This window comes from Bemisia tabaci, chromosome 8, assembly GCF_918797505.1.
Source record: "Bemisia tabaci chromosome 8, PGI_BMITA_v3".
Lineage (NCBI taxonomy): Eukaryota > Metazoa > Arthropoda > Insecta > Hemiptera > Aleyrodidae > Bemisia > Bemisia tabaci.
In genome coordinates this window covers 36,666,754-36,690,631 of record NC_092800.1, presented here as the reverse complement: position 1 = coordinate 36,690,631, position 23,878 = coordinate 36,666,754, and the positions used below count along the sequence as shown (strand labels likewise).

At 39.2% G+C, this 23,878-nt stretch overlaps 1 protein-coding gene across 2 annotated transcripts in view; it reads left to right on the top strand.

The window, feature by feature from the left end:
- The window catches only part of LOC109038773 (gastrin/cholecystokinin type B receptor), a 288,606-nt gene that overhangs the window by 18,531 nt on the left and 246,197 nt on the right, over positions 1 to 23,878 (top strand). The window lies entirely within an intron of this gene.

Here is a 23,878-nt window from a genome sequence, read left to right as displayed (position 1 = left end):
TTTTCAAATTATACAAACAAATTCATCTTAATAAAGACTGGGCTGTGTTAGAAGAAAAATATAGCATTCGAGTATAGTGTCGATATTAGTATCGAATGCGATAATTTTCCTTTAAAGAAAACTCTATCTTTATTTCGTTGAATTTGTTTGTATAATTTTGTAAGTTAATTCTTCAGTCTCGTGACAACAGAAATGCTATCTCAAATTCGATAAAAATGACTAGTAGGTGAAATCGTGGAACTAATCGACGCGATTTATCGCATGTGGCTCTGACACGAAATATTGCAGCCATCGAATCACCCTAATATCCGCTTTGCTGCGAGTCATTCAAAAGAAAGGACGGCGCGGTTCGAGCAACTATTTTAACTCTCCGGAGATGAAATTGCATACCCACCAAACTGAAGGTTTAAGCGATTGCCGATCACCATTAACTCGCGCCTCTCCTTAAATTGTCTTAATGCGGTTCAAAGGAGGCCTTTATTGAACGCGGGGAATCGACCAACTGGTCGTATATCTCCGTGAATGATGTATTTTTTGAAAAATTAATTTAGTGCTAGTTTTGACTTTTTTTTTGTTGGTTTTTTTTTGGCAAGCAGAAATTGGCATTGACAAAATGTCGAGTAGTGAAAACATTAATGTTTAATTTGTGAAATCTTATCAAAAATATTTGACAAGTCCAACTACCTCTACGGAAAAATTTTGACTAAAATTAAAAAAAAAAAAAAAACACTTAACGCCGTGTCTTTTATACCAAGTCCGGTGGCCCAATGAACAGAATGATCTAATCTACTAACCCGGAAGCGCCACTTAATGACGCCAAAGAGTGATAGATCTTCTCACTTTTAAATGTACCTCACTTCAAATTCCCATAATGCGGATGAATTGTATAATCACCAAGAACTCAGCTCAGGAAATACAATTTCCGCGGGAACTTCCTCTTCTTTGTCGACAGTCTCCCAAGAATATGAAGGTCAAAAGATAATCGTACAAATATGTTAATTTTGATAATTCGCCGAGAAATACATTCATAAGTATTGAAGTTATGATGTAATCATCAACACATTTACTTACTGTGCATTGTGACTTCATGAGGCACACAACGCATTTCAAATTAAAGGGTTGTTGATATGTGACTCCGAGATTGAAACCAAGCGTTTTTGCTGATTTCTCTTGTGTTTGAAATTCATTTGTTGGGGGGGGGGGGGGGGGGGAATACGTACGATCACAAAATATTGCAACTCACGCATTATTAAGTGATAATATTTATGGCAGTTAGTAGAAGATCACATTACACTATTAAAAAAGATAAATCTCACGAAAGGAAACTTTCATATGAGAGCAATAGCTTGAATCTGGAAAGTTATTGCGGTACCGAATATCGTTAATTTACGTGCTAATGTCACAGAGACCTCTCGAGGAAGCATCCCGATGAATATGGCGTAATAAATCAAAAGGTAAAGCTATAAAAGCAGATACACATACATTTGAAAAACATAATGTATAAAACTTGTATTTATCTCGCTCAAATTGTATATTACGGTTTTACGGTCTTTCTTATGTTCATAAATTTGATCATTGGTGAAAAACATGATATCCTTAAAGTTCCTGGTATCGATGCGTAAATCAACAACGAGCTTTTCACCATCTTTCACGGACTGTAAGATGACGATTGATGAATTATGCTCGTTCGTGGAAGTGTAAACTTTGCATCGCTGCTTTGCCCAAACTAACTTCGAACTGTAGTTGAAAATCATCATAGAGCCTTATTTCATCAACAGGTTGTATATTTATTCATACCATTTAAAATTTCTAAATTGATGTTCATGTCTGAGAAAAGGGGCAAATTTTGGAAAGCTGTCTCATCGATCTGCCCACGAGTGCCCATTCTTGATTCTGATCGGTTGAGGAATCCATGAACCATTTATATCACCCATGCACAAGGTCGTTAAGTGAATCATATTAGATTGTGAACATTTGTTTTCGGATATCAATTTTGGCATGTAACCTCTCTTGAAAAACCTCTTTCGCGACTTCCTGATTGAAGCTTCACGTTTGGAGTAAAGTGGAATGGAAATATTGCATGTGTGAGGAATTTGCAATTTGACCGTTGATTCTCATGTAAAAGTTCGCGAGAAACACTATGGTGCCACTGGTTTTCTCTGAAATCAACTCCCAAACTCAAAAAAGCTCTCAAGTTGAGGCCAAAATGGAGGGGATATCCCACGCTATCCTGAGAGTCCACCTTTACATCAAAACAAACTCTCCATGCAAAGATAGGGAGCAAATACATTAGCAGTGATGCCGTGTTTTCAGTTTTGGAGTCCCCAAATAAAGTGGCAGCCCTGTCAATGTATTTGCTCCCTATCTTTTGCATGGAGAGCTCGTTTTGATGTAGAGGTGGAGTCTCAGGGTAGGGTGGGATATCCCCTCCATTTTGGCCTCACTTTGAGAGCTTTTTTGAGCTTGGGAGATAATTTCAGAGAAACCCATTTGCACCATCGTGTTTCTGGCGAACTTTTACATAAGAATCAATGGTCAAATCGCAAATCCCTCACACATGCAACATCTCCGCATTGTTTAAGGGATCCATGCAGAAATATCAAGTCGCGCGGGGCGGCAACATTGCGCGGTAAATCTAGTCACGTTCTTCCCGCGGGGAAAGTTGACCGAGCTGAGATGAGGCATGCCTTCAATGCCAGATTTTTCCACCTGTTACAATCTCAACTTCGCTAACGTGAACGTGTGACGTCACAAACTTCACAGTCCTACACCCTCCTCCCTCTTTGGTTGGGCCAATCTCGTCATGCACCTCTACTCTGCCGTGCTAAGGAAGAACGCCGTATGCACCATCAGAAGTTGCCGAATTTGCATCGATGAAGGATGAATTTTCAGGGGAATCTTTGAATATTTTTCTTCGCATTTCTCACAGAATTTTGTTCGTAGTTCAATCTGAAAAGTTTGAAAATTTCAATGAAATATTTTCATAGCTTTCCTCAAAAACGTGTTTTTCATCGGAGGCGATTTGGCAACTCAGAAGCTGCCATTTGTATTGATGAAGGATGAATTTTCAGGGGAATCTTTGAATATTTTTCTTCGCATTTCTCACAGAATTTTGTTCGTAGTTCGATATGAAGTGTTCGAAAATTTCTATAATGTTCATAGCTTTCCTCAAAAACGTATTTCTTATCGGAGGCAATTTGACAACTCTCGAATGTTCATACGGCGTGTTTCCTTAGCATAACAGTACTGTGGTTCCTTATCTTCAAAAATCAAACTAATTTCTCAAAAAATGCAACAAAAATTACAGAGGCAGTTTATTGGACGTATTTATGCTAAAATAACCTATGTACTCAGGGTTTGCGTGCAACGTAGTTCCTTTTAGCGTAAGTATGCCCTATCGTAGTTCAAGAAATTTTGCACACCCTGATAAGTCGGAAAAGATAAGGGAATTTTCCTGTGGAGTTTTTCTCCTCCAGCCGAAACATTGTCTTCAAAATACCGTGTGCTCAGAATTTTTTATGTCAGAAACACTAAGAAGCCAAGAGCAAGTCGGGATTTTTCTATGTTTAAAATATCTGAAAGTCAGAGAATTTTTTAATCCAAGAAAACTTATTACCTTGCGAACAGTGACGATCAGGATAGTTCATTATTCCGCTCGTTTTTGCAAATAACGGTCCCGAAAATTTTACCATTTGACAACGCTGCCACATAAGTAAGATAGTGAATAATCATTAGTATAAGATTTTAACATATTTATAAGTAAATTAAATGAAGAGATTTAGAAGGAGGTAAAGTGTGAAATTGCCGATGAAGTAAGACGAGTAAATTGCCGCATGAATAATCTATATTTTATTTGTAAATTCATTATCAATTTACTAATTCCTTTTTTCAAATTGATCAAGTACTCAAACAGCCTCATTTCCGTGCAACGACGACGTATAAGTACAATGAGTAACACATATTGTTATCACAAACGGAAAAAATTGAAGGCGCTCCGGCCTTTTTAATGGCTAGGCGCGGATACAACTATTCGTGTTCGTGGGATGTCCGTGTTGCATAACCAAAAATTGCAGGCGCTCTGGTTTTCTTAAACACGACATATGACTGCGATTGTCTGCGCTCTTGAGTTTTCCACGTCGCATTTGCAATCATGTTTACCATGAAATCTTTGGAGTTCGAATCTTTGAGCCTTGTTGCATCACGGCAGCGTTGCCAAATAGTGCAAATTTTTCACCGAAAACATTTCCAGAACGCCAAGCCTGCAAATTACCACCAAAATTATTTTCGCAATTTGCATCATTTTGTAAAGCTGATACGAGAAGCTCAGAATATAATATCTTATACCAAAAATGGGGGAAACTTTGACTACAGTCATTCATGTTCTCTTAAAAAAATTGGAGAAATTCCGCGGTGGAGTCTATGTAGCGCCCAAAAACCCGGAGTGCTGTGAATGCGGAGTGGAATTAATTCTTATTGCGGAGCGGAATTTACTCTTTTTGCCGAGTGTCATACGCTTTTACGGTACTAATTTCACTTCGCATTCATATCATTCGGGATTTTTGTGCGTTATATAGACTCCGACATCGAATTTCTCTCTTCGATTTTTCACTGTGTGGTTTCGACGGTCATTCACAAATTTTCCTCGGATTTTCAGTCTTGCGGAAACAAGCAATTTCCCCCTTTTTTTGGCAACCTGTCGCGGAAGTATTCAATCACGAGGTTGGAAGGTGCATAAAAGTTGAGCAACTTCGGCGCTACGGGGAAGCGGTGGGAGGGGAGGGGGCAGGGTACGAAGCCCGCAAAATATCAGTGTCATTTTTATTCCGTGCGGGCGCGGTGCAACAGGTCGCGTTCATCGAGTGCAGGTGTGTGACGGGGGAGTGCAAGGTTGCCAGACTGTGACACACAACGTGAACTTTAGATTCGGCTATATGATTGGGAAAAGTGCTGATATTTCAATATAATTTGGCAATAGTGGAGAAGTGCAAGCGGCGCGTGTGCCAATCCACTCGTGACCATCATTCACTCATTCGGATACGATGTTCTTGCGCGCGAGTCTCCCCTTTCTCCCTCCCCTCCACCCCCAATCCCTCCCCCTCCGGTTCATTCCCTCGGTTTTCACCCAGCAATCGACTCCTGTTCCCGCTTTTTCGCGCCAGCCCGATGAAAATTCGCCAAATCAAATTACTCGCCCATTTTCCCGCGCCACCTGAAGGATTCGCACACTCGGTTTCATAATTTATCAAAACTTCGATATCGCTGTTTCTTTCTAGGATCCGCTCCAACTACAACTACACTGACCATTCATGATGCTACATTCGTGAAAGGGTTGTATTGTTTTTTGCCTTTTTTTTGCTTTTTTTTGTTTGGTTTGTCAAAAAAGTGGCATGCTTTTGGCATTTTGTTTATAGATCATTGGCACATCAATTATTTAGATATGTACGATACTATCGGCTTCCAGCACACTGACCATTCATGATTCCAGACTCGTGAAAGGGTTGTATTGTTTTTTTCCTCTTTTTTTTTTTTTTTTTTTTTTTTTTTTTTTTGTTCGGTTTGTCAAAAAGGTGGCATGCTTTTGGCATTTTGTCTATAGATAATTGGCACATCAATATATGTACGATACTTCGGCTTCAATCACACTGACCATTCATGCTGCCAGACTCGTCACAGGATTGTATTGGGTATTTTTTTTTTTTTTGGTCAAAAAGGTGACATGCTTTTGGCATTTTGTCCATCGGTCATTGGCATATCGATTATGTGTATATGACTATCGATATGTATAGACATATGTAGAGCATTCATTTTCTTTGTCTTTGATTCTCTAAAAACTTTAAGATTAAAGGTGTTCGATTTTCGAGATAAAAAGTCGGTAAAATCAAATTGGGATAAAGTGAGAGCGACAAAGACAGGTGCGAACGCAGGAGGTAAAAAGTGTCCTCAGGCAAGAGAGAAAATAATTATACAGCTATACCATTCCTCAAATGGGTCAACTTTTCATCATTTAATGCAAAGAATCCCGAGGTTATATTAGCTTTAAACCAAAAGTGACTTGGTGTAGAAAGCTATATTGTCATTACGTAAAGACTTAAAAGGTTCTACACCCTCTAACGGTTCCGCGCACTGCCTGAGAAAAGGGTTGTTGGAAAAGGGTAGAAGAGTATCATCCCGGCAGTATACCCGATGTGGGCCCCCCTCCCCAAGTTTTCAGCCGCTCAATTGAGGTTCTTCCGCGCCACCGACTACGTAATATTGCTGACAATACCAGGTTCTTCGTTTAATGCGTTTTCTTTTAACAGGCACGGTTCGCCCACCCCCCAATTTCACCCTCCTTTTTTAATCAAGAGGAGTTTATTCGAAACAGCTCCTCCGATATGCACGCAGTGGGAAAACTGTCCAAATTTTCCGGCCACCGCTGATAGCATTTTCCGAATTTTCAAGCGGAATTTGTTTTCTTAAGGAAAATGTAATATGCATCAGTTAAAATATAGTAGGGTCGGAAATCGCCTTTTGAGATTTCAACGGAAAATTCTCTCTTTTGTCTTAAGTAGTAAGTTGCGCGCGGTTGAACGGTTTCATTGCTGTGCCTAGAAAGGACGAGGAATTTAATCATAATGCGACGCAACGCCCTCTCTTGGCACAAAAATGAACTATACTCTCCGTCCGCAACTTTTCTCCATTGAAATTTCAAAATTAGATTTTTTGACCCAACCCAACGGAAATAACTCCAATGAAAATTTTGCTTCCTTGGAAGAAACCCTTTTTTCATTTGACGGTCAAAAGTTGATTGCGATAAACAGAAAGAAACCAAGCCACATCAGCTACTGTCAGATTTATTTGGGCACTTTAATTTTCTACATGAAAACGGTTGTGCGGATTTTCGTGCGAATTTCAGTGAATTTCCTGTACAGTGCGAAGTAAATTCCTTGAAATTTTCAAGGAATTCGCCCAAACGTTCTGTTGTAAAAAATTAAGTTGTCCAATTAAAATTGGCTGATGTGGCTTGGTGCCTCTCTGCTAAACGCGGTCAAAGGAATGACCAAAGTTATACTAATTTTACCAGTTCCACCAAGCAAAAAGAATCGTTGCCTCTTCAACGCTCACAATGGATGAATCGATTATTTTCCAAATCACGTAAGCGCCAATCTCTATTTTGGTGGTAGAGGTGTTTTTTTTCTCTTTGTTTCTCTTGTATAATCGATCATGTCTGATTTCAAAGTAGCCCTCTAAAAGAACATGCATTTTTTGGAATTCGAAGATTGCCAACAAAGCGAAATAAAACGGTTTTTCTTGTTTTTCTCGCATTCGCAATTTTGGTGCTTACGTGATTCGGAAAATAATCGGTCCATTTCAGGTCCCATTTACTTTTCTAATCGTACTTAAAATGTACCTTTTGTGTGAGCAATTATTTTGATCCCACTGATACAGTTGTTACGGGATCTAAATGATTATTACCGAAAAAATACAATTTTAACTATTAGAAAAGTAGGTGGGCGTACGACCAGTGATTCACACACTGAAAAAAAAAGATTGGTAGAATTTACCATTCCTTCACGCTGTATTTCACACAGCGTTAATTCAGAGTCAATTCTGCCAGAAGAAAGGTAAACGTTTACTATATACTGGTACAGGTAGCCATTCTTCGGGCAGAATCGACTTGAAGATTGGTAGAATTTGGTTTGTATTTCACACAGCGTGAAGGAATGGTAAATTCTAACCATCTTTTTTCAGTGAAATAAGTATTCTTAGAACGACGAATATTTCTTCTCCACTGGAAAAAAAACAGCTTGGATCTAGAGTCCAGACTCTTGAAAACAATGACAAGAAAAAATACTCTTGATTCAATCGGATTTTTGCTTAAATCCAGAACCCAGCCTCTTAAATTAAGCGGATTTCCTTTTGATTCGAGTAAAAATCCGATTGAATCAAGAGTATTTTTTCTTGTCATTGTTTTCAAGAGTCTGGACTCTAGATCCAAGCGGTTTTTTTTCCAGTGTCCGTGTCAGATTTTCATTCTCGGGCAAAATAAATTCAACATTCCAGACCCTTGCGTTAGGTCCATCCTCCTAAACTCCCTCAGCTACCCACTGTGTTTCGTTTTAATTTACTCACTGGTTGCGTCCAGACAGAGTCGAGAAGCGGAGCTCCCAGATTCCGTTGAATTCCTCCGGTCCCTTATCGCGCCTTCGAAGGAAAGACAAGCAACTTGCCGCACAGCCGGCATCGGCGCTATTAAGGAATAAAATTTCAATTTATATACGGGCTCGGCTGCTTTCTTATGCGGCAGATATTTGTTGATTCGACAAATTCACGTTCCGGCGGAGATAAAAACGTCTCAAGTTTTTATGGGACTACCAACGGAGACATGATTGTTTTGTTTCGTCCCGCGCGTCCGCCGGCGTCGGAGCGAGGAGAGCGTAAAAAAGAAATGAAAAAAGTTCCGTGAAATATTAAAACCGGATGACGGATCGGCCGAAATAAATCTGGCCTCCCGCGCGTCAAAGGCTGTTTCGAGCCGCACCCACGAATTCTGACGTGCTAAGGAAGAACGCCGTATGAACATTCGAGAGTTGCCAGATTTCCTCCGATAAAACGTTTATTTTTGGGAAAGCTATGAATATTTTTCCTTGAAATTTTCAGGAACTTTAGGTGAAATTGTTAAGCAAAATTATCTGAAAAATCGAAAGGAAAATATCAATAATTTTACCAGGAAATTCGTGTTTTATCAAAGGAAATTTGGCAACGCCTGGAGGTTCATACGGCATTTTTCCTTAGCACGGTAGAATTGCTCGAGAGGAGTCGCTCCCGCCGTATTGTTTTCGCAATAATCTTGGATGGGCCGTTTTGGAAATGGCTGTCTTTCTTTGTCCCGTTTGGGAAGTATATACTTATTTCTAAACTACTAGGCAGGCATTTGGAAAGATCTACGCTGTGAACGTTTTCTAAGCAGGGGTATATTACTTTTTAAACCAACCCTCGGGAAATATTCAATAAACCAGGACTAGAAATGTTATTAAATTCTCTCCATTTCTTTTTATTCGAGTGTTGTCTTTACAAATTGATACTTACATTTTTATGAATAGAGACATGAGTTAAAAGTAAGTTTGTATATACATAAGTGCTAATTTATAGAGCTGGCCCTTGATTCAGGGTGCTCATAGAGTTTTGCGTTTTCATAAGCTCTGTACTATACAGGGTGCTCATCTGTGACCTTACAAATATCACAGTTTAAAGTTGAAGGGGACTTCAAGTGGTCCAAGGGAAAGAGGCCAAATTTTCGCCCTGAAAGATCCAAGACGCGTGAAAAAACCCTTTACTGGTGACTCCAAAATTCTTCATAACATGGAGGAAATCAGGGCTAACAACTAGGTTTTTGTATTATTTTTGGGCTATGACCGTTACTGAAATTCAGAAAAAACTATTGTTTCCCTAAAATTTTGAAATGAGGCCGTAACTTTGACTGAAGACATCGTTGGAATAAAATTTTAAAGACGGATTTATTTTCATCAATGGAACCGGAAGAGCCCCAATGAATGAAAAAATGGTCTCAGTTGGCATGCAACTGTGCATGAACAATACAAAGAACTCCAATTTCTACTGGTATATTTTGATTTTTGGGCCGCTGAAATTGTTTATCATTTTTGCCTGAACGATCATTGATGGGAATGCAATTGCGAAGTGGTTGTGAAGAGTCACTTTTTCAGGGCGATTTAGCATCAAATCGTAAATTTACCTATTTGAAACAATATTAATTGAGCAGTACAACAATAAATCCTTAGTTCAGAACAATTTTTAGTTGCCCATATAGCTTCATATCTCAACATCTTACTTTAAACAACGAAGGTCGGACTAAAGGGTGAACGCACGATTCATTGAATTGCCGCGAGATAACTATTTCAACACCGGTGTCGGGGAATTGCATGCACCCTCTAATGGAAGGCGATTCTTAGCCCCATTAACACGGTCTTGTCATGAATATTGATAGAGCTTCGTTGATCGTCTCTTTCTGCTCGGACTCGGTGAGAACTCGAGTTGCAGCGATTAAGAAAACTCGAGAGGATGTGAAAATCCGTCGTTAATCTTCTTTCTACCTCCGACAGAAATAAACTAGGAAACAAGAAGGGATGTTCTAATACTCATGTGTTACAGCCCCGCTCATCCGTCAGCTAGGTTTTGCAGTAAATAGTTCAGTTTTTTTATAATCTAAGAGCTACAGAGAGAAAGAAATTAAAGTAAGTGACTAATTGAAGCTCTTCAAGAAGCACTCACTCTTTACCATTAACATAATTGAGCACAGACAGTATTGAAGAGGTGAATTTTTTAAAAAAACTAAAACAGAAAACTTCGGAAAGCGGGCAGATAAAAAAGTAAGCCTTTTTTCGATAAAACTCCCGTGCCGAAGAAACGCGTGGACGTACATTACTGGAAAAAACAGGTGCGCGGAGAAAAAATCGTTGACGAAATGTCCTATAACCTTCATCCACGTGTCAATATCTTGTTAAAACATTTCTGAGGGTTTTCCGAGAAACTATTTGGAAGAAAATTTAAGAGACATAACGGTTTGTTGCACCATCGCTGGTCGTCGAAGCAATAAACGAATTTTTCATGAGTTTTTATTAACTTCTATTAAATATTAATCAAATACTCATGGAATTTGTAAAGGGAGCATTTTTTAACGTTCACGTCGGCAGCGAGGTACAAAAGAGTACTCCAGGAACAAACGCTCTGCGTTTCCAGGAAGAGGCATGAAGCATACGCCTGACATTTAAATAAATCATCCGGAGTATAAATATTCTTTCACAGCTCAAGGAAGAATACCGTAAGAGCCTTTGGACTTAGCCAAATTTCTCTCAATTAAATACGGATTTGTCAAGAAATTTGTGAATTTTCCCCTCGGATTTTCGGTGATCGATTTTTGAAGTTTGATCCAATTTATCCAAAAACTGCAAGGAGAAATATTTGTATCTAGAGTACCTATTTAAGAGAGTATGGCCACTGGGCCCCATGGAGAGGCTTAGGACCCAAAAATGGCGGTGCTTTGTTTTGGTTTTTGTGGATGGGAGGGGGGTCATTGCCAACTTTTGACGGTTGCCACCAACCGTACTTGCTGCCAACCTTACTACATTCAAGATAATTTTTCTCAAAAATCGCACACGATTAGTCTTAAAAATTTGTAAAGAAGTCGCAAGAGTGCATTTGAGTAAATTTCTCGTTACGATAAGCAAAGAAAACTACATTTTTAGTTATTTTGCATTACATTAATTTATGGCGTCCGCCATTTTTGGGTCCTAAGGGCTCCATTCAGCCTAAGATGACTGAGCCAATCAGAGGTGGTAACCCCAGTGGCCATACTCTCTCAATATAGGTACTCTATTTATATCTTTCCTCTAAAATGAGTGTTTTATAAGGAAAAATTTGGCAACATGTGAATGCTCATCCATCGGTTTTCCTTAGCTTCAACTTTGAGTTCATCTGTAAAGTTCATCTTCCTTCGAAGCGACTGTTGCTTGAGATATGAGATATGAGACTGCCTTTGAAATTAACCAATCGCATATTTTCGACTTTGGAATCCCGGCGAGATTTTTTATAGAAGTATATAGTGGTTCGTTTCCGTATCGCCAGGGCAAGGATATTTCAGAATATTTGACCGCCTGCCAACAAAAAATTGCTGGACATCACGATTTTATTTTTCTTTAGAAAACCTCACCGCAAAGCTGAAAGACCGTCGCAAATTCGAATGTGTTTGACCCTTGTCTTAATTATGCGACGTCAAAATAACGTAGTGATATTCTGAATTAAAGCTCAAGAGGCGAGTTAGTGATGGGTTCGTAAAACTTATATTTAAAAATAGCATGAAATGGCGACTTCTTGGCGAAATGAATCTAGTTTCGCAGAGGAACCAAGTCTATTGGAGGAACCTTCAAACGTTGCCGTATTTTATGTGATAGAATTTGAATTTTCTTGTAAACTTTTAATACTTTTCTCTGAATTTGTCAGAGAATTTCGCACACAATTGAATCGAACGTCTCATAAAAGTTGAGGGAAAAATGTTCATAATTTCATTATAAATAAATATTTTATCGAGAGAACTTCGGCAATGCGCGAATATTCTGTCAGCGTTTCTCCCTAGCATGGCAGCATATCTTGTGTTTTACGTAAAGAATTCTGTTCGATTTTTATTCAGTTTTCCTGGATTTTTCCATGAGGAAGAACCGCTAAATTTGAGCAATGCCCCACTTCAATCAAAAATTACTAACTTTAAAGAGCGAAAGTTGAAGAAGTTTATCAGTATAAAACTCCAACGACAAACAAGAAGTGCGGGAGAGCTTCTGTTTAATGACGTCATCAAAAGATGACTGAGATTGACGCTACGAGCCCTAGTTGGTGTCATAAAAGCATCTGAAAGATTGTTTCAGAGTAGATTCCTCGTCAGCCTTCCTTATTGGCCCGTGCAAAAATTAATGATTCAGTGCGTTTGAAAGGAGAAGTTTGTTACGGTGGGTAAGTTTCGCCGTACCTGAGACCCCCCCCCCTCCCCCTCCACTCCTTGCCCGGACTTATACCTACTTCAGAAGTTTTCAACATTTTATTTTTATGAATCTCATATTCGATGCTTGAGAGAACTTTTCATCTCCAGATTCTTTTTGGCGTTAACTGAAAAGTATAGCGCAAACTTCCCTCTCGAGTAAACATCTTACTTCCGCAGAATTTGCTTTCAAGTTCACAGACAGCCCTTTTATTAATTCATCATCATGTTAAACGAATTTTCGCCTCCTTCCACACCTTGAGTTCTTTATTTTCTGCTACCTGTTTCACTCCTCCCCTAAAATGAGCCCATGCCATTCTCTCTTTCGTATTTTTTCTACTTTTATTATTATTTTTTTTTTTTCAAACAATTTTATTTGAGCAGAACGTAAAACTACAAACTAACAATTTTCTTGCATCCATCTACACGTAATAAGATTAATAAGCTAGGAATCAGGTAATGTTAATGATATAATTACTCAAGTGTAGGATACTTATCAATATGACTATGTATCGTACCTTCTGTGTGTAGCATACGAGTATTTCTTTTTAAGAATTTTTTTTTAAAAAGAGGCACTGATTCCGTCAGCGTTGACAGTCCCAACTTCGCAAAAAGTTTCAGATTTCTTTCTGTTTGTCCTGTATTAATGACCAAGAGACCAAAGTCTGCTGATAAAAGCCGTACTCTTTGAACCCAACATCTTCAAAATATCGATTTTTGTCAGGTTCGATCGAAAAATATGGGCCCTAAAAACCCCACATATGCCCTTAAACTGCGCCAGATTTTCTTTTTTATTTTATATTAATTGTCTTATCATTTTTTCGAAGATGGTATAGATTCCTGATCCTAAATCTAATCTCCAGAAATTTTTGTAGCCAGCATTACATATTGTGTATAGCAGTGGTTATCACGCGGTAGATAAACGTAACCAGATATACATGAATATATACTGTCAGAAATCTAGCATGGACTGCTCTTCCCTCCGATATCTCCAATCACAGATCTACTCCCCTACAATTAACAGAAATACAAACCCTCTTACATGCGATGAACCTAATATTGCCACCAAAATTCTGAAACTCTTCACCTCTCTTAATTTAAAAATCTAAATTTTCGTTTATACTCCTATTTTCAAAATTACCTGTAAAGACGTTAATAGCCTGAGTCGCTGAATGTCTCAAAATTATAATAACTAACTAACTAACTGTCTACTAGATTTTCTGGAGATCATATGAAATCAGGAATTTAAGAACTAAAAATATTCTTTTTATCCGTGTGTACTTAACCAATCAGAGAGTGAAAATTATAGAAGATGAGCCAATACGCTGTGATACATAATTTACATAACTTACTCACATAGGTGGTGCTGGTGCCTTGATGATGGTTCTGTAAAACCGAAAGGCCTCGAAATTACACCGGAAAAAAAACACATTGAATCTAGAGTCCAGACCCTTGAAAACATTGTCAAGAAAAAGGAATCTTGATTCAAGCAGATTTAAGCTTAAATCAAAAGGAAATCCGCTCAAATTAAGAGGCTTGGTTTTTTATTTAAGCTTAAATCTGATTGAATCAAGAGTATTTTTTCTTTTCGATGTTTTTAAGAGTCTGGACTCTAGATCCAATGTGTTTTTTTCCAGTGTATAATGTAACCCAATACGTGAGTAAATTATAATAAATTATGTACCACAGCGTATTGACTCTTTCTTTTTTATTTTCAATATCTAACGCTATTCAGCCCATCATTTTTTAATTAGAGAGTGGCACGGAGATCGCAATACACTCGCAAATATGCACTCAAGGTGACGGACTCTATGTATGAACTTTCTGAACTTCAGCAATCCACAGACTAGCGAAAAAAAACGAAGGCGGGGGAAGGAGAGGGAGAAAGAGAGGGAGCAAGCGTAATAAACTGACCGCAATATCATAAGTTCTCAGCTGGGATGTATTAGAGTCATTTCCCGGACACCATTTGACACTCCAGCCGGAAATGGAGTCTGGTAAATGGAGAAAAATGTTCCCGGGGAAAATATGATAAGTCAAGTCGGTGCACCGAGCCCGATAAATCTACCAGGCCAAGGAAAAATGCCGTAAGAGAATCAGAATGGTGCCGAACGCCCTCTCTCAAGATAGTAATTTTCCTATTAATTTATCAATTTTTCCTCTCGAAATTTTTTGAAAATTCTCGTCGAAATTTACTCTACCATATCTTATAATTTCGAGAGAGAATGATCATAACTTTTTTTGAAAATTAGAGTTTTATCGGGAGAGATTTTGCAACCTACGAGTTTTCAGACGGCGTTTTTCTTCAGCACGACGTAAATCCACGCCGAGGGAAAAATCACCACCGTGAACGAGGTTGCAGTTTGCAAAAAATGCCGTATGAACATCAGAATGGTGCCTAATGCCCTCTGTTGAAATAGCAATTTTCCTATTAATTTTTCAACTTTTCCTCTCGAAATTTTTGGAAAATTCTCTTCGAAATTTACTCTATCGCATCTTAAAATTCCGAGAGAGAATGTTCATAATTTTTAAAAAAATTAGAATTTTTTCGGGACAGATTTGGCAACCTGCGAGTGTCAAACGGCGTTTTCCTTTAGTACGGCGTAAATCCGCGCCGAGGGAAAAAATCACCACCGTGAACAGGGTTGCAATTTGGAAAGTTGCATTCAGCCCTTGACTCTTTCGTTCTTGGCTGCGGTGGCCAGTTAGGACTTAGGAATGAACTAGAAACTCCCAGGAGTGCTTTTCAAGTTGAATAGTTCAAGTTCTATTCATTTGAAGACGTCGAACGACGGAAGTGCTACCGCGAGTGCTTTCCCCGTCGCACAATGGACAGGGTTGCCACAGTCGGGGAATACCGAGGAAACCGGGAAATGTTAGGGAATTTTAAAAAGTCAGGGAAAACCTAGAAATGTCAGGGAAAATGACGAAAGTGTCAAGGAGTAATTGCAGATTTACATTCATTAGCTTTTTCGAGTGGATATGACGTTTAGAACAGCAAATTTTGCCTGAAAACTGTTTCAAATAAATTTTTTTCTGCCATATTGCATGTTTCATTTGTCAGGGAATTTTACTCAAATGTGTCGGGTAAATGTCAGGGAATTTCATTTTCTAAATTTTGTGGCCAACCCTGAATGAAACGAGTCAATAGAAGAAGTCGGTCAAAATCTTGAAACTTTGAAAGCTTATATTTTCGAAAATATGACACAAATAAGTTCAAATGTGAATCCATCGGTTTCCTTATGGACTTTTCTTTCAGAAATACTCCTTAAAATTGAATTTGTGACGAAATAAACATGAAGATTTGAATTTTTAGCAAAAAATTTCATGTCTGACCTCTTCTATCAGCTCGCTCCACTGTGCGTCGGTTTGTATTGCTTCCGCCCCATATTTCTCTTATAATTCTTCTTACCTCCCTCTCTTATTTGTATTCTTAGTTTTCTTTTTCTTTCGTAAGTCTATCCTCTCTATCCTTCATTCATTTATTCGTTTTCCTCCCCCTCTATGTCCAATTATATTTTGCTCCTTTTCTCACTTTTTTCTGCTTCGTCGTTTTCCTCTACCTTCATTGTCTCCCATTTTCACTCTCCGTTTCCCTCTTCCATCCTCTTTACTGAGTTCTTGTTCTCATTTTTTTCTGCTTATTCCTCCTCTTTTCTTTTTCACTTTATCAGGGGTGCAGAAAATTTCTGGCCTTTCCATTCGATAAATTGGCCTCCCCATTTCAAAAACCCCCTTTCACTCCAAAAATTTCGAAAAGATAATTTTCTTATGGGTCTGTGCGCTACACTGGGGGGAAAAAACCACATTGGATCTAGAGTCCCGACTCTTAAAAACATCGACAAGAAAAAATACTCTTGATTCAATCAGATTTAAGCTTAAATCAAGAATCGAGCCTCTTAATTTGAGCGGATTTCCTTTTGATTTAAGCTTAAATCTGATTGAATCAAGAGTCCTTTTTCTTGTCAATGTTTTCAAGAGTCTGGACTCTAGATCCAATGTGTTTTTCTGTCCAGTGTAGTGCGAAAGTGCCAAATTGGCAAATAGTTAGAATTTCAATGATAGAGCAGATTTCAGAATGATAAGTTTTTAATCTTGTCCCATTCGCTTAGAGAGAAAAGACTGACACCGCAGTAAAAAGTCTCTCGGGGTTAAAATGGTTGCAAAAATGATGAAAAGAGGGGCTATTTTAACGCGGCCAAGCAAAGCCAGAAATACATGACATTGAATTGTGGAGTCGGCGACACTCGCGCAATTTACTAGCGACACGCACTCGCGCTATTAGTCGTTAATTAGCAACGTCACAGTCGTGCACTGCTGGTGCAACACACCCTTAAAAGGATCACGCGCGGAAAGCCCCCCGACCGCTACCGCACTCCCCCCTTCATTTTTATTAATCCTCCCCCAACATCCACACACCTCCACCCGGTCGGAGACACGGGTTTTTGCTCTGTTGCTGAAGCTGTCGCCGCGGGAGAAAATCTCAACGCGGAGATTAAAACAAAAGCTTCAGGTACCCCTCATTAGGGCCCCCGTGGAGCGGGTTCCATCGATAAAGCAAAAAACTTTGACAAAGGTTCTCGTGGAGCAAAACATCTCTGCACTGCCCCCGCTGGATCCCAACGCTTCGATTCAATACGCTGGCGGTGAAGGATTAATTTCTCCGTTATAAAGTGGGGCATAAAACATGAAGTCTTTATACTGCCGTGCTAAGGAAGAACGCCGTATGAGCCTGTAGGCGTTGCCTCATTTCATCCAGTACGAAACGAATTTTCTAGGAATTGTGAATATTTCTTCGAATTTTTCGGAAAATTTTGCTCGTAATTTAATCGAGAATATCTGAAAATGTCAAGGAAAAATATGCACAGCTCCCCTCAAAATTGCATGTTTTATCCGGGGAAATTTGGCAACTCCCGGATGTTCTTACGACGTTCTTCCTTACCATGGCAGTGTATAGTACCGTGGGTCTATTGAGTGATTAATTAAAGGAGGTGTAGGGCTTTTTTCATCAATGCAGTTCGGAGTAAATTAGTTAATGTTGAATTCGAAGATCAGAAGGGTAAAATTTGTGAACTTCTGGCTTAACAATAATTGGCAAATTTTGGCTCCGGAATTCTCAGAACTTGACAAAAGCGGAAAGACTAAGGAGAGCCTCCCCCCCCCCCCCAGCCCTTCCTCTGCTTACACGCTTACGTGATTTGGAGAATAATCTGTTCAATTAGACCCTCTCTCTTTTGTAAATGATCAAAAATTATTCAGTTTCAATGGAGATACTTGAACAGATCGCAAACGACCGGTTTATATCCAGTGGCGTGGCGTGAATTGCGATATCTCGATTGTTACGCTATTTAAATCTATGGAAATGGATCGACACCTTAATAATCGATTCTTTACCATAGGTTTAAATGGCATAACAATCGATATATCGCAATTCACGCCACGCCACTGTTTACATCATAAGTCCTCAAAATTGATGTCAATGTAAGTCTGCATGTGCGTAGACCGTAGGTTTGTGTTTGAAAAGATGCAAGGTCAAGTATCTGGAGGCAAAATCGTCAAGATATATATAAATTTGGAGCCTCGGTTGGCGCGGAATTACATCCTCTCCAATAACATTTGCCATCTTGGAGCGTGTTTACTCGTAGAACTGCCCCAAATACTTCGGCACACTATCTTATGCGAGTACAAATACAATCACCCTCAAAATAGCCACCTTGAGAGTTGTGGAAGAGTCATGTAGTGTCTGGTTTTTTCATCGTTTCAAATCGTCAGCTCAATCTGAAAATCACGGTAGTTCTAAAACGAGAGTACGTAAACATTGAAGTATCAAAAAAAAATTTTAAAGTACCAGTTTCATTTTAAAGTTTTGGCATTAAACGGTCCAATTACACCTATAAAAGCATATTTCACCAGTTTATTATCAACAAGCACCGCGCCGCAGCGGGCGAGGGCGACCAGCGCAGCGAGACACGCGCATTGGCGCCTACAAACCTAACAGGGATACTTCACGCATTGCGCAATGCGTGAAGTATCCCTGTTAGGTTTGCAGGCGCCACTGAGCGTGTCGCGCTGGCGCACGGTGGATCGAGTCAATGGGAGGGGTCGGTCATAGCGCATCACGCGCCTTATTTTCTCTGATAAGAAGGAACTATTTGCGTTGGATTTACGTTGTCCGTAGTCCTTTTTGAAGTAACTCTTTTGAATATAAGTTCTTCTACTTTTAGCGAATGAATCGAATAATAAGGGGTCGTTTGCATAGAATTTGCGTTGTTCATAGCTCTCTTTCAAATATTTCATTCCAGCATAAATACGTACAAAAAAAAAAAAAAAAAAAAAAAAAAAAAAAAAAAACATAGCTAGCAAAGGAGCAAGCGAAAATTAAACGTTCGATCGGACTGAGCAAATGTAATATTTCGCATTTGCACATTTCCAGCAGTCAAGCTTCAATTGGACGTATTTACATCAAACGGAACTATGTGCATTAAGACATGAGCCCTGAGACCCATAAGAAAATGTGCGTAACAGGGCTCACGTCATAATGCAATGCACATAGTTCCGTTTGATAGAAATACGTCCAATTTATGACGTTCGACGTACTTTTGTTAAATGCTCCGTGTTTAGCAGAAAAAAACCAAGCCACGTCAGCTATTCCCAATTCTACCTGGGAAATTTAATTTTTTACGAGAGAACGTTGGTGCAGATTTCTTTAGAAATTTTGAAAAAATTACTTCGTACTAAGCAGAAAATTCACTAAAATTTGCCTAAAAATCCGTACAACTGTTTTCATGCAAAAAAAAAGGGGACACCGGATAAACGGATATACATTGTTTTAAGTATGTTTTTTTTTTTTTTTTTTTTTTTTTTTTTTTACTTCAAGCGTCTTAAAACGCCTAGAAATGATGAAATTTCAATTTATTAATTTTATTTGTATTTTTATTTTAGATAATAATACTTCCTCTATCCGCGAGGGGAGAGAGAATGTTATTAAATTGCCCAATTTGGCAATAGCTGATGCGGCTTGGCTCCTCTCTGCTTAACGCGGTCCAAACCAGTCATTTTTGCTCTTAGAGTCTGGAGATTCATTTATTTGACTCTTCTTACCTTTCTGCGAGTTGGCTTCTCCAAGATCACACCATCGCGCTACCTCAAAGCGTGAGTTGAGGTGAACAAGGGTTTGGAGTAGAGGTGAATGAGGGTGTGGAGCGGGGCATCCAAACTTCGTGAAGTGCTCCCTCCTATTATTTGAATGAGGTTTCTCTAGTGCGCTCTTGGCTCAGAAACTCCTCAAGTTAAGATTGTCTACCGAGGAAAGGACAGTTCCGATCAAATAGTTCTCTTCTAAAGACGCACTTTACGACCGTGTTTCTATTGCGAGCAGTGGCGTGGCGTGAATTGCGATATATAGATTGTTATGTCATTTAAACCTGTGGTAAAGAATCGATTATTAAGGTGTTCGCTGCGAACACTCTGTTTATCGATCCTTTTCCATAGGTTTAAATGGCATAACAATCGATATATCGCAATTTACGCCACGCCACTGCTCGCGAGCGGAGCTGCCGAATAAGGCTGTTGCACACAAGTTACACGCTGCCGTGCTAAGGAAGAACAATGTATGAACATTTGAGAGTTGCCAAATTTCCTCCAATAAAATGTTTATTTTTTCAGAAAATTATGAACTTTTTTCCTTGAAATATTTAAAAGCTTTAGAGGAAGTTGCGAAAAAAAATTACTCAAAAAATTGAATTATTCGGTGTATCAAATTTTTACTAATCCTTTGTTTTCTTTATCGGGAACTACGTGATTGTCTTACTTACTTTCTTTTTCGCCCGATGAATTTTTCGGTTGTCACTATTTAAACTTAAACGGTTTAAGTTTAAATAGTGACAACCGAAAAATTCATCGGGCGAAAAAGAAAGTAAGTAAGTCAATATCAAATTTTTCTTTTATTAAAAAAAATTTGGCCATGTCTGAAGGTTTATACGGCGTTCTTCTCTAGCACGGCAGTACAGGCAATTGCGTAGACATTTTATGAGAAAATTGCACAAAAAGCAAGTTGAACTTATCGGAAATAACCAGAATGAGCTTCTAGACGAGGTACAGCGCATGAAGCACAACGCTGTACAAAGTGTTTTCTCTTCAAAATTCCACGAGGAAAACGAATTTCACGAAGGGAAGTATGAAAATCAACTCCTGAAATAGATATAAAAGTTGTCTGTTAACATTGGTGAAAGAATAAAAATGCAAATGACGTCCTTTGTGTAATCGAACTTCCGTTTGGTCTGTGTTTAAAAGACTTGTTAGTACCTCGTTTAGGAGTTGATTCCAAAAATTTCCTTCGTGTGAAGTGTTTTCGATGTAAAATTTTGAAGAGAAAACACGCGACGTTTTCTCCAGTGGCGTGGCGTGCTTTGCGATATATCGATTGATCTGCCATTTAAACCTATCAAGAAGGATCGATAAACAGGGTGTTCGCAGCGAACACCTTAATAATCGATTCTTTACCATAGCTTCAAATGAGCAAATATCGATAATCGATCATTCACGCCACGCCACTGCCTGGTTTTCTCCTACTTTAGACCTTGTCTAATTGCCCATTCACCTCTTGTGTAGTTTCAAAATTACCGCCAAATTTGGCTTTTTTTTTAAAATTGCTGGTTGTCAGATTTGCTGTGAGAAAGATGTAAAAAAAACTGCATAAACAAACATCTCATAAACTGTTTTTCACGTGTGATTTCAACAGTTTTCAAGCTTAACATTTAATCTACCGTACTAAGGAAAAATACCGTAATACCATTCGAGAGTCGCCAAATTCCTTCTGATAAAATGTTTATTTTTGAGGAGGGTTATTCATTTTCCTTTGAAATATTCAAAAAATATTAGATCTAATTGCGAAAATGATTTTGTAGAAAAACATAAGAAAAATACCTGTACAAATGCACTATTTATCAAAATAAATGGCAACGTCCGACGGTTTATACGGCGTCCTTCCCTAGCACGGCAGTATTATTCTCATATTTCTTTAAAGTAAATGCTGCAAAATTATCAAAATTGCATGTAAAAGAACATAGTAGCAGTTAGCATGATAGGTCTTCTTTTATCTCTTTTTAGTTTAAGGGAAACCTAATTGCCAACGGCGAAGAAAAAAAGAGACAGAAGTAAACTAGGAAATTTTGAAATATGGAATACAGACTTAGGATGTTGTTACAAACAATAAGCAGTAATTCGAGTACTACCTATCAGAACCTCATTTTGTCCGGGTGAAGACAAGTTACGGTGACGCGTCCGTGCAGGATGACCTCCCATCGCCCAAAGTTCCTTCAATTCAGTGGGTATGCAATTTGATCTCCGGAGAGTTAAAATAGTTGCTCGCACCGCGCCTTCGTCCATCGCTGCTTTTGAGTGACTTCCAGTACAGTGTATGTTAGCAATGGAATCGACTTTACGTTTCGGTCTAAAGTGAGCGTCAACGGGAACAAGAATATTAGTCCCATTGGCAAAATTCTAAATAGGGAAGAATTGAAGCTTGAGGTAGTGATGAGGAAGTCTTGTCTCAGTGTCTTAAAGAATAAAGCGTGGGCAATTCCATTATTTTTGCGCCAGAAATGGGTGTATAATGGCCCTAATAATCTGGTATTTTCGTATCCTGCATGAGAATGACAAATTATATAGAATTTGAAATATATTTTTCTTGATTGAGTTTTTTTTTTTTTTTTTTAATTGCAAACTTGAAACCATCACCTAGTTCCGATTTGGTTTGACATTTTTTATTTTTTCAAATATTTTTTTGGTCCTAGTTTTGTCCTATTTTGAGGACATACCTTTTCGCTATAGCTGCATGAATAATTCGAATTGACGTATTTCTGTCAAATGGGACTAAGAACCATCGGGGGAGGAAGGTAAAAGGGAGCTTGGATTGGCTCCGTCCCATACTCGCAATGCTTTTCCATGGCGCTTAGTTCCGTTTGATAGAATGCGCTATCTCGCATTCTGAATTCCTCAAAAAGGAACTCAAATTTGTGCGTAGTTCCGTTTGACAGAAATACGTCCAAAAGTAAGTCTTTGTAGACTAAGATCCCTTTTCTCGCAAACGGTGTCATGTGTGAAGGTGGCATGGAGTGCATTAGGCGCATAAAGCACCTTTTGAGGTGGGGTTGGGGCCTCGTAGTGGCCAGATAGGAACCTCTTCGCCTCTATTTAGCCCGTAATTACGATTCTTAGACCCAGAGTAATTTTTCAGCACGGTGGCTGTCAAGAAAAATCGACCTGTCTCGCACCACCGAGGCTTATCGAGCTAATGCACCATTAAACAGTTTCTGCCGAGAATGGAAACGTTTTGCGGAGCCCGCTCGCCGCACGGCGAAAGAGCCAACCGTAGCGAAGTTGAGCAGCCCTTTTCTCCGCGATGCAAACAAACTTTTCTCGAAAAATAAGGGAAAAGAAAAAAAAAGAAGTCGAAGAAGAAGAAAACTTTGACTCGTTCATTTATTTTTACGGGTATCAGCGCCATCGCCGTCACGGGACGCCGAAGTCTTAAAATCGAATCCGATTGACGGGAAGTTCTGATACCCACCACCCCCTCCCCCCGGGCGCCCCCCTTAATGAGCAGGAAAGTTTCGAGACGACAAAAATGAAAAAAAGAAAGAGGAAGAAGAAGGGAAAACCCACGACGCTCACGGATCGATGACGCTGCGAGTCAACAGTTGAGTTGCATTTCACGCCTTTTACCGCCAACCCCCCCCCCCCCCACTCCGGTCCTTTCATCCCCTGTCCTCTCCTCCACCACCCCCTCTACAGCTTCCAATACTGCCTTGTGGTGATGCCAATTTTCTGCGGGGAGTTGTCTGAATTAGGGTTTCGTAAGTCGAACTTCGTTTGTAAGTCCAACTCTACAGGGTGTCCCAAAAGTCTGTACCCCCCCCCCCCCCCTCGCAACTTTTAAACGGTTAAAGATAGAAAAAAGAAACATTCCCCAAGTTTCGTTTTTCTATCTCTAACCGTTCAAAAGTTACGGGGGGGGGGGGGGGGCACGGACTTCTGGGACACCCTGTATGACAAACTTTATTCTTGAGTTTTTTCCTCTGTTTTTTCATTCGAATGTTTCCCATTAATTTCTCGGAGCTTGCTTCGAAGTTTGTAACGTGTTCATTTAATTAAAGCCACGAGAGCCTCGTGGAAGCCTGAAGGTAGGAACTTATCAGGACGGGAACTGAGAAGTCACTTTGCAGAACACTGCTTTTTATAAAGAAAGTTTTGCAAAAGTGCGTAAAGCTTTGAGCTATTTAGCAACCTTTGGTTAATGATTCTGCCAGTTATACATGATATGCAATGTAAGGGCTGCAAAATTTAATATAC